Source organism: Carassius auratus, unplaced genomic scaffold (genome assembly GCF_003368295.1).
Source record: "Carassius auratus strain Wakin unplaced genomic scaffold, ASM336829v1 scaf_tig00216017, whole genome shotgun sequence".
Classification (NCBI taxonomy): Eukaryota; Metazoa; Chordata; class Actinopteri; order Cypriniformes; family Cyprinidae; genus Carassius; species Carassius auratus.
In genome coordinates, this window is record NW_020528364.1 from 12,501 (window position 1) to 22,500 (window position 10,000).

Here is a 10,000-nt window from a genome sequence, read left to right on the forward strand (position 1 = left end):
TAAATAGCCCTCTCTTTGCAGCAGTCTTCGCTTACGGCCATACCAACCTGGCTATGCCCGATCTCGTCTGCTCTCGGAAGCTAAGCAGGTTTGGGCCTGGTTAGTACTTGGATGGGAGACCGCCTGGGAATACCAGGTGCTGTAAGCTTTTTGGAAACTTTTCACTTAGTATATAATAATTTTGACAAAAAATAGAGTCAATGCCCGATCTCTGAATATTAGCAGGTTTGGGCCTGGTAAGTACATGGATGGGAGACTGCCTGGGAATACCAGGTGCTTTAAACTTTTTGGAAAATTTCAAGATTTATATAATAATCTTGCCAAAAAAAAAAAAAAAAGTCAATGCCCGATCTCTGAATATTAGCAGGTTTGGGCCTGGTTAGTACATGGATGGGAGACTGCCTGGGAATACCAGGTGCTTTAAACTTTTTGGAAAATTTCACGATTTATATAATAATCTTGCAAAAAAAAAAAAAAAAAAAAGAGTCAATGCCCGATCTCTGAATCTTACCAGGCTTAGGTCTGGTTAGTACTTGGATGAGAGACTGCCTAGGAATACCAGGTGCTTTAAGCTTTTGGGTTTTCTTTCCTACTTATATAATGTACTGACGATTAGATGGGCTGGTCTTTAAATAGCCCTCTCTTTGCAGCAGTCTTCGCTTACGGCCATACCAACCTGAGGGCGCTAGAGAGCTACAGGAAGTGTTGGCTGCAGTTTGGAGAGGAAGGCTCTCCTCCATTTTGTTTTTTTTCTGTTAGTGTTTGTTTTGAGAGTTGTTTTTGGACTTTAGTTTATTTTTTGTGTGGTTTTTCAGTTTTAAACCACCTAACAGCGGCATCTTGCTGGCTGGAGGGTGGTTAATTTTGTGTTTGTGTTTTGTACAATGGACGGATTATTGGCAAACGACACTGGAATGGCTGGAGAGACACGCATGGCAAACGACACTGGACTTGCTGGAGAGAGACGCATGGCAAACGACACTGGACTTGCTGGAGAGAGACGCATGGCAAACGACACTGGACTGGCTGGAGAGAGACGCATGGCAAACGACACTGGACTGGCTGGAGAGAGACGCATGGCAAACGACACTGGACTGGCTGGAGAGAGACGCATGGCAAACGACACTGGACTGGCTGGAGAGAGACGCATGGCAAACGACACTGGACTGGCTGGAGAGAGACGTATGGCAAACAACACTGGACTGGAGAATCGACAACGAGCAGGACATGGTAAAAATCAAGATTTAAGAGATCTACTTGGTAAAAGGAAATTCTTAAAGGAGGCAACAGTGATTGTGAATGTGGAAAATGTTAGTGAGGTGAAGGCTGTTGATATTATTAAAGCGGTGACGGAGAAATGTGGATATGGGGAAATCTTGGCACTAAGGCCAAGACAAGGAAAAGAATACGAGCTGACAATGGAAAAAGAAGAAACTTGTGATAAACTGACTGAGGGATTGGTAATAAATGGAGTGAACTGTGAGATAAAAAAACTTCAAAACAGAGACTATGTTGTCTCTTTCATGCATCTGCCCGTCTACCTTGCTGATGAAGAGATTTTAAATAAACTGGAGGTTTGGGGGGTTTCCCCAATTTCAAAAATAAAGCGGCGTGTTTATCCGGGCACCAGCATTGAGGATGGGACGAGATACGTAAAGGCGCGGTTCCCGAAGGAGGTGGCCTCCCTCCCTTACAGCACAAAAATAGAAACGGCAGAGGGACCACAATATTTTCGGGTGATGCACAGTCATCAGGTTAAGACTTGTCGGCTGTGCATGAGCCCAGACCATGTGGTGAAGGACTGCCCGGAGTTCACGTGCCATAAATGCGAGGAGAGAGGCCATTTCGCGAGAAATTGCAATGCTGTGACGTGCCCGGATTGCAATTTGGTTTTAAATAAGTGTGAGTGTTGGATGCAGGGTGAGGAGGAGGAGGAGGAGCAGCAGGTGGGCGGGCAGGTGCATGAAAGAGACAACGAACAGCGAGTTGATGGAGAAACAGTACGAGGTGAAGGACTGGAATTAAATAAGGATATAGAACAACAGAAAGAGTGTACCGAACCGATTATACAAACACAACAGGATGGGGGAATTTGGTCACAGATGGATTTGACTGACAGCTTGCAAAATGCTTTGGGTACTATGGAACTGGATGATGAAAGGAATAAAGTATTGAGGGATGCACAACAGGAGGGAATTTTATGTACACCGATGGATGTGACGGACAGTGTGCAAAAGGAGATGGACACAGTAGAAATGAATGATGCTACAAAAGAGTGTGAACAAGGACAAGAAAATGAGGAGACACAGGGGAAATCATCGAAAAGAAGAAGATCTGTAAAGGTAATGCCCAATCTAGATAATGCAAGAAAAAGAGTGCTTAAAGAAGATGGTATTGAGTGTGCTAATAAGTATGAGCTGCTAAAGGGTTTGGAGGGGATGGACTGAGTTTATGGGTTTTATGCATGTTTTTATATGTTTTATGCTTTTAAGAATTGTTACTTTTAATGCTAGAGGGCTTTCAAATGTAGGAAAATTTGAAAAAGTCAAAGAAATGTGTAAAGGAGAGGATGTGATTTTATTACAAGAAACTAACTGGAGAGAAGAGTACATGACTGAAATAAGGAAAAGGTGGAGCGGAGAGATTTTTTATAACAATGGTGATGGGAGGCTGGGAAGAGGAGTTGCTATTTTAATAAAAGAAAACTGTGGGGTATCATGTAAAACAATATATAATGATGTAGATGGGAAATGTATTGCGGTTGAAATGGAGTATGAGGAGAAAAAAGTTATTGTAGTTAATATTCATGCACCGACTGTAGAGAATGAAAAGAAGGAATATTTTAATGTATTAAGAGATTTTTTAAAAAAGCATAAAGAAGTTATTATGATGGGTGATTTTAATACCGTTTTCAGTAAATTAGAAATTGGTGAGGGAATGGTTTTTAAAAATGATAAAGGAAGAAAAGAACTGAAATTATTAATGGAAGAAAATAATATGATTGATGTATGGAGAGAAAGAAATGAAAAAAAGAAAGAATATTCAAGGAGGCAATTAGTAGGGAATTTTATGTGTAAGACAAGGATTGATTTTATTTTGTGTACAAGGAACATTGAAGGATTTATCGGTAACATTAAATATGAAGAATCAAGCTTAAGTGACCATAAACCAATTTTTATGCAAGTAGACTGGAGTTCAGTGAAAAGAGGGCCGGGTGTATGGATTTTAAATGTAGAGATTTTGAAGAATGAGGAGTATGTTTTAAGTATTAAAGAAATTATTGAAAAAGAAAAGGAGAATGAAATGTACAGTGAAGATAAAAGGATATGGTGGGAAAATGTTAAATATTTAGTTAAAAAGTTCACAATAAAATATTGCAAATTAATACAGATATGTAAGAGGAAGAAGGAGAGAGAAATAAGAGAAAAATTGGAAAAGGAATTAAATGACAATGGGAAAGATATACAAAAAATAAAAGAATTGGAGGGAATATTGAAAGAAATGGAAGAGAAAAAATATGAAGGTGCAAGACTAAGAAGTAAAGCTAAATATACTGTGGAGGGTGAAAAATGTACAAAGTTTTTCTTTGATCTAGAAAAAATAAGAGGGAAAGCTGGAATGATTAGAGAAATAAGAGGAAAAAATGGTGTAGTGGTGGAAACAAATGAGGAAATATTAAAAGAAGTAAAAGCATATTATGAAAACCTGTTTAGTACTGAGGGGTTGAGGGAAGAAGAGAAATTGGAGTTACTAAATCAAATAAAAACAACAGTAGGAGAAGTAGACAAAAAAGAGTGTGATGAAGAGATAAGAGAAGAAGAGATAAAAAGAGCAATAAGTGAATTAAACAAAAATAAAAGTCCAGGTATAGATGGTTTGGGGAGTGAATTTTATATCGTTTTTAAAGATTTTTTAACCAATATTTTAAAAGAAGTATATGAAGATATTTTTAAGAAAGAGGAAATGAATCAGAGAATGGGGATGGGATTAATAAAGTTGATATATAAAAGAAAAGGAGATAAAGTAGACCTAAAAAATTATAGACCAATTACAATGCTGAATACAGATCTGAAAATTTTAACAAAAGTTTTAGCCAATAGATTGAAAGAAGTAATGCCAACTATAATTGAAACAAATCAAGTGTATGGAGTTAAAGGGAAAGATATAGCAGACACAACTCTAAGTATAATTGATAAAATAAGATATATGAAAGAAAAAAAGAAAAAAGGATATGTTATTAGTTTGGATTTCGAAAAGGCCTTTGATAGAGTGGAGCATGAATATTTATTTGGAATTTTAAGAAGGTACGGGTTTGGGGAAAATTTTGTCAAGTGGATTACAATTTTATATAGGGGAGCGATAACAAGAATACAGTGTAATGGTTTTTTAACAGAATGTTTTAAAATTACTAGATCAATAAGACAAGGATGTCCATTATCAGCGCTTTTATATTCTTTAGTTGCAGAACCATTGGGATTAGCTGTTAAAATAGATGAAGACATAAGAGGGATAAACATTGAAGGAAGTGGGGGAAATGAAAAAATATTTCAATATGCAGATGATACAACAATAATAGTTAAAGATATAGAGAGTGTTAATAAAGTAATGGAAGTAGTACAGATGTTTTGTAGGGGATCAGGAGGCAAGTTAAATGAAGAAAAAACAACGTATGTGAGATTTGGAGGAGTAAATGTTTTAACGGATCATTTTCATTTTAAAGAAACAAAAGAAATAAGGATTTTAGGTGTTCTAATGGGAAAAGACGAAAGGAATGTTAAAGAAAAAATGTGGGAAGAAATAGTAGGAGGAATTGAAAAAAGGTTACATTTTTGGAAATTGAGGACTTTAAGTGTAAAAGGGAAGGTTTTAATTTTAAATGTTTTAATGGTGTCAAAGTTGTGGTATGTTTTATATGTGACTGCTATGCCAATGTGGGTGGAGAAAAGGTTGAAAAAATGTTTTTTAGATTTTTTATGGAATAGTAAACCGTCAAGAATTGCATATAGTACATTAATAGGAGAAGCAGGGAAAGGAGGGATGGGATTAATTGATGTCGAACAGAGAAAAATAGCTTAAGAATTAAAATAGTAAAAAAATATCTAGATGATGGTCACAAAACAGCATGGAAAAAGACAATGGAATATTTTTTAAACAAATGTGGGGATTTTAACATGGGGGATGGAATTTTATGGATGAAAACAAAGAATTGGATGACAGAGTGCTTACCAGAGTTTTATAGGGAAATGTTTAGTGCATGGGGAAAATTTTTAGACAAAGTTGTGTATGATCCACATGGGAGAGAAAACATTTTAAATCAACCTCTGTTTTTTAAACAAAAACATTTTAAAACAAGACAAAGAATTGTTTTTAAAGAAATGGATGGATGTGGGGATAACAAGAGTGAGAGATGTTTTGTATGAATTTAAAGAAGGGTTTTTACCGACACAATTTATTGTAGATGCAATGGAGGAGGCAAAAGAGGATTACAGTGAACAAGAAATAAAAAATAAATATGAAATCATTAAAAATGCAATACCTAAAGAGTGGATAAAAAGAATAGAAAGTATGGAAGGAGAGCCAAAAGAGAAATGTATTCATGTGAAATTTGGGGAAAAAATGAAATCATGTGAAAATGATTTATTGTGCTTTTAGAGATGATGTTTTTAAAGAGCCGATTGTAAATGGATACTGGGTGCAGAAATTCAAAGATTTAAAAAAAGAGTGTATATGGAGAAACATGACGGGGAAATGTGTGGAAACTAAATTGGAATGTTTGGAGTATTTTATAAGGCATAAAGTGGTTTTTACTGATGTAATTTTAAATAAAATAGGAATGGAAGAAAATGCTCTGTGTAAAGTGTGCCAGGAAGAGGAAGAGGGGATTTTACATCTGTTTTTACATTGTAGAGAGTTGGAGGACTTTTTAAGGAAATGTAAATGTTTAATTAAAAATGTGACTGAGGAGTGGGATGAAAATATAATGGAATGGAACAGAGTTGTCATGTTTGGTTGGGAAAAAAAGTGTAAAAACAAAAGTTTCATTAATCTGTGTGTAATGCTAATGAAAAGTGCAATATGGGACAGAAGAACTTTGGCTAAAAAGGAAAAAATTGTGTTGGATGTTTGGAGTGTGTTTAAAAGAAAAACAGAATTATATATTGAAAGACTGTATGTTTACTTTAAAGGTGTAAATATGTTGGACTCTTTTTATGATGTTTTTACCCCAAAAGTCTGTTGTGTTTTAAAGAATTTAATGTGGAGTTTGCCAGAAAGTGGAAGAGTTTTTTAAATTATCTATGTAAAGGAAAGATGTGTAATGTAGAGATGTGTAAAGTCAATGTTATGTAATTTCTATTGATTGTGTTTAATCTATTGTATTTTATTGATTGAAATTTCTTAATAAAAAAAAAAAAAAAAAAAAAAAAAAAAAGGCTATGCCCGATCTCGTCTGCTCTCGGAAGCTAAGCAGGTTTGGGCCTGGTTAGTACTTGGATGGGAGACCGCCTGGGAATACCAGGTGCTGTAAGCTTTTTGGAAACTTTTCACTTAGTATATAATAATTTTGACAAAAAATAGAGTCAATGCCCGATCTCTGAATATTAGCAGGTTTGGGCCGGGTAAGTACATGGATGGGAGACTGCCTGGGAATACCAGGTGCTTTAAACTTTTTGGAAAATTTCACGATTTATATAATAATCTTGCCAAAAAAAAAAAAAAAAGTCAATGCCCGATCTCTGAATATTAGCAGGTTTGGGCCTGGTTAGTACATGGATGGGAGACTGCCTGGGAATACCAGGTGCTTTAAACTTTTTGGAAAATTTCACGATTTATATAATAATCTTGCAAAAAAAAAAAAAAAAGAGTCAATGCCCGATCTCTGAATCTTACCAGGTTTAGGTCTGGTTAGTACTTGGATGAGAGACTGCCTAAGAATACCAGGTGCTTTAAGCTTTTGGGTTTTCTTTCCTACTTATATAATATACTGGCGATTAGATGGGCTGCTCTTTAAATAGCCCTCTCTTTGCAGCATTTTTCGCTTACAGCCATACCAACCTGGCTATGCCCGGTCTTGTCTGCTCTCCGAAGCTAAGCAGGTTTGGGCCTGGTTAGTACTTGGATGGGAGACCGCCTGGGAATACCAGGTGCTGTAAGCTTTTTGGAAACTTTACACTTAGTATATAATAATTTTGCCAAAAAATAGAGTCAATGCCCGATCTCTGAATATTAGCAGGTTTGGGCCTGGTTAGTACATGGATGGGAGACTGCCTGGGAATACCAGGTGCTTTAAACTTTTTGGAAAATTTCACGATTTATATAATAATCTTGCAAAAAAAAAAGAGTCAATGCCCGATCTCTGAATCTTACCAGGCTTAGGTCTGGTTAGTACTTGGATGAGAGACTGCCTAGGAATACCAGGTGCTTTAAGCTTTTGGGTTTTCTTTCCTACTTATATAATGTACTGACGATTAGATGGGCTGGTCTTTAAATAGCCCTCTCTTTGCAGCAGTCTTCGCTTACGGCCATACCAACCTGGTTATGCCCGATCTCATCTGCTCTCGGAAGCTAAGCAGGTTTGGGCCTGGTTAGTACTTGGATGGGAGACCGCCTAGGAATACCAGGTGCTGTAAGCTTTTTGGAAACTTTTCACTTAGTATATAATAATTTTGCCAAAAAATAGAGTCAATGCCCGATCTCTGAATATTAGCAGGTTTGGGCCTGGTTAGTACATGGATGGGAGACTGCCTGGGAATACCAGGTGCTTTAAACTTTTTGGAAAATTTCACGATTTATATAATAATCTTGCAAAAAAAAAAAAAAAAAAAGAGTCAATGCCCGATCTCTGAATCTTACCAGGTTTAGGTCTGGTTAGTACTTGGATGAGAGATTGCCTAGGAATACCAGGTGCTTTAAGCTTTTGGGTTTTCTTTCCTACTTATATAATGTACTGACGATTAGATGGGCTGGTCTTTAAATAGCGCTCTCTTTGCAGCAGTCTTCGCTTACGGCCATACCAACCTGGCTATGCCCGATCTCGTCTGCTCTCGGAAGCTAAGCAGGTTTGGACCTGGTTAGTACTTGGATGGGAGACCGCCTGGGAATACCAGGTGCTGTAAGCTTTTTGGAAACTTTTCACTTAGTATATAATAATTTTGCCAAAAAATAGAGTCAATGCTCGATCTCTGAATATTAGCAGGTTTGGGCCTGGTTAGTACATGGATGGGAGACTGCCTGGGAATACCAGGTGCTTTAAACTTTTTGGAAAATTTCACGATTTATATAATAATCTTGCAAAAAAAAAAAAAAAAGTCAATGCCCGATCTCTGAATATTAGCAGGTTTGGGCCTGGTTAGTACATGGATGGGAGACTGCCTGGGAATACCAGGTGCTTTAAACTTTTTGGAAAATTTCACGATTTATATAATAATCTTGCAAAAAAAAAAAAAAAAAAAAAAAAGAGTCAATGCCCGATCTCTGAATCTTACCAGGTTTAGGTCTGGTTAGTACTTGGATGAGAGATTGCCTAGGAATACCAGGTGCTTTAAGCTTTTGGGTTTTCTTTCCTACTTATATAATGTACTGACGATTAGATGGGCTGGTCTTTAAATAGCCCTCTCTTTGCAGCAGTCTTCGCTTACGGCCATACCAACCTGGCTATGCCCGATCTCGTCTGCTCTCGGAAGCTAAGCAGGTTTGGACCTGGTTAGTACTTGGATGGGAGACCGCCTGGGAATACCAGGTGCTGTAAGCTTTTTGGAAACTTTTCACTTAGTATATAATAATTTTGCCAAAAAATAGAGTCAATGCTCGATCTCTGAATATTAGCAGGTTTGGGCCTGGTTAGTACATGGATGGGAGACTGCCTGGGAATACCAGGTGCTTTAAACTTTTTGGAAAATTTCACGATTTATATAATAATCTTGCAAAAAAAAAAAAAAAGTCAATGCCCGATCTCTGAATATTAGCAGGTTTGGGCCTGGTTAGTACATGGATGGGAGACTGCCTGGGAATACCAGGTGCTTTAAACTTTTTGGAAAATTTCACGATTTATATAATAATCTTGCAAAAAAAAAAAGAGTCAATGCCCGATCTCTGAATCTTACCAGGCTTAGGTCTGGTTAGTACTTGGATGAGAGACTGCCTAGGAATACCAGGTGCTTTAAGCTTTTGGGTTTTCTTTCCTACTTATATAATATACTGGCGATTAGATGGGCTGCTCTTTAAATAGCCCTCTCTTTGCAGCATTTTTCGCTTACAGCCATACCAACCTGGCTATGCCCGGTCTCGTCTGCTCTCCGAAGCTAAGCAGGTTTGGGCCTAGTTAGTACTTGGATGGGAGACCGCCTGAGAATACCAGGTGCTGTAAAATTTTTGGAAACTTTTCACTTAGTATATAATAATTTTTCCAAAAAACAGAGTCAATGGCCGATCTCTGAATATTAGCAGGTTTGGGCCTGGTTAGTACATGGATGGGAGACTGCCTGGGAATACCAGGTGCTGTAAGCTTTTTGGAAACTTTTCACTTAGTATATAATAATTTTGCCAAAAAATAGAGTCAATGCCCGGTCTCTGAATATTAGCAGGTTTGGGCCTGGTTAGTACATGGATCGGATACTGCCTGGGAATACCAGGTGCTTTAAACTTTTTGGAAAATTTCACGATTTATATAATAATCTTGCAGAAAAAAAAAAAAAAAAGTCAATGCCCGATCTCTGAATATTAGCAGGTTTGGGCCTGGTTAGTACATGGATGGGAGACGGCTTGGGAATACCAGGTGCTTTAAACTTTTTGGAAAGTTTCACGATTTATATAATAATCTTGCAAAAAAAAAAAAAAGAGTCAATGCCCGATCTCTGAATCTTAGCAGGTTTAGGTCTGGTCAGTACTTGGATGAGAGACTGCCTAGGAATACCAGGTGCTTTAAGCTTTTGGGTTTTCTTTCCTACTTATATAATGTACTGACGATTAGATGGGCTGGTCTTTAAATAGCCCTCTCTTTGCA

The 10,000-nt window shown here is 37.2% G+C and overlaps 5 non-coding genes and 1 pseudogene across 5 annotated transcripts; all 6 read left to right on the forward strand.

Annotated features, from left to right (window-relative positions):
- Positions 1-29: 29 nt before the first annotated feature.
- Positions 30-148, forward strand: LOC113096851 (5S ribosomal RNA). Its single transcript, XR_003288670.1, has one exon. It is a non-coding gene; the product is annotated as a 5S ribosomal RNA (ribosomal RNA).
- A 6,887-nt stretch (positions 149-7,035) lies between these two features.
- LOC113096799 (5S ribosomal RNA) lies at positions 7,036-7,154 on the forward strand. Its single transcript, XR_003288653.1, has one exon. It is a non-coding gene; the product is annotated as a 5S ribosomal RNA (ribosomal RNA).
- Positions 7,155-7,512: 358 nt separating this feature from the next.
- LOC113096721 (5S ribosomal RNA) lies at positions 7,513-7,631 on the forward strand. The gene has a single exon (XR_003288578.1). It is a non-coding gene; the product is annotated as a 5S ribosomal RNA (ribosomal RNA).
- Positions 7,632-7,998: 367 nt separating this feature from the next.
- On the forward strand, positions 7,999-8,117 carry LOC113096735 (5S ribosomal RNA). The gene has a single exon (XR_003288591.1). It is a non-coding gene; the product is annotated as a 5S ribosomal RNA (ribosomal RNA).
- Positions 8,118-8,630: 513 nt separating this feature from the next.
- LOC113096736 (5S ribosomal RNA) lies at positions 8,631-8,749 on the forward strand. The gene has a single exon (XR_003288592.1). It is a non-coding gene; the product is annotated as a 5S ribosomal RNA (ribosomal RNA).
- A 499-nt stretch (positions 8,750-9,248) lies between these two features.
- LOC113096835 (uncharacterized) lies at positions 9,249-9,367 on the forward strand (annotated as a pseudogene).
- The last annotated feature ends 633 nt before the right edge of the window (positions 9,368-10,000 follow it).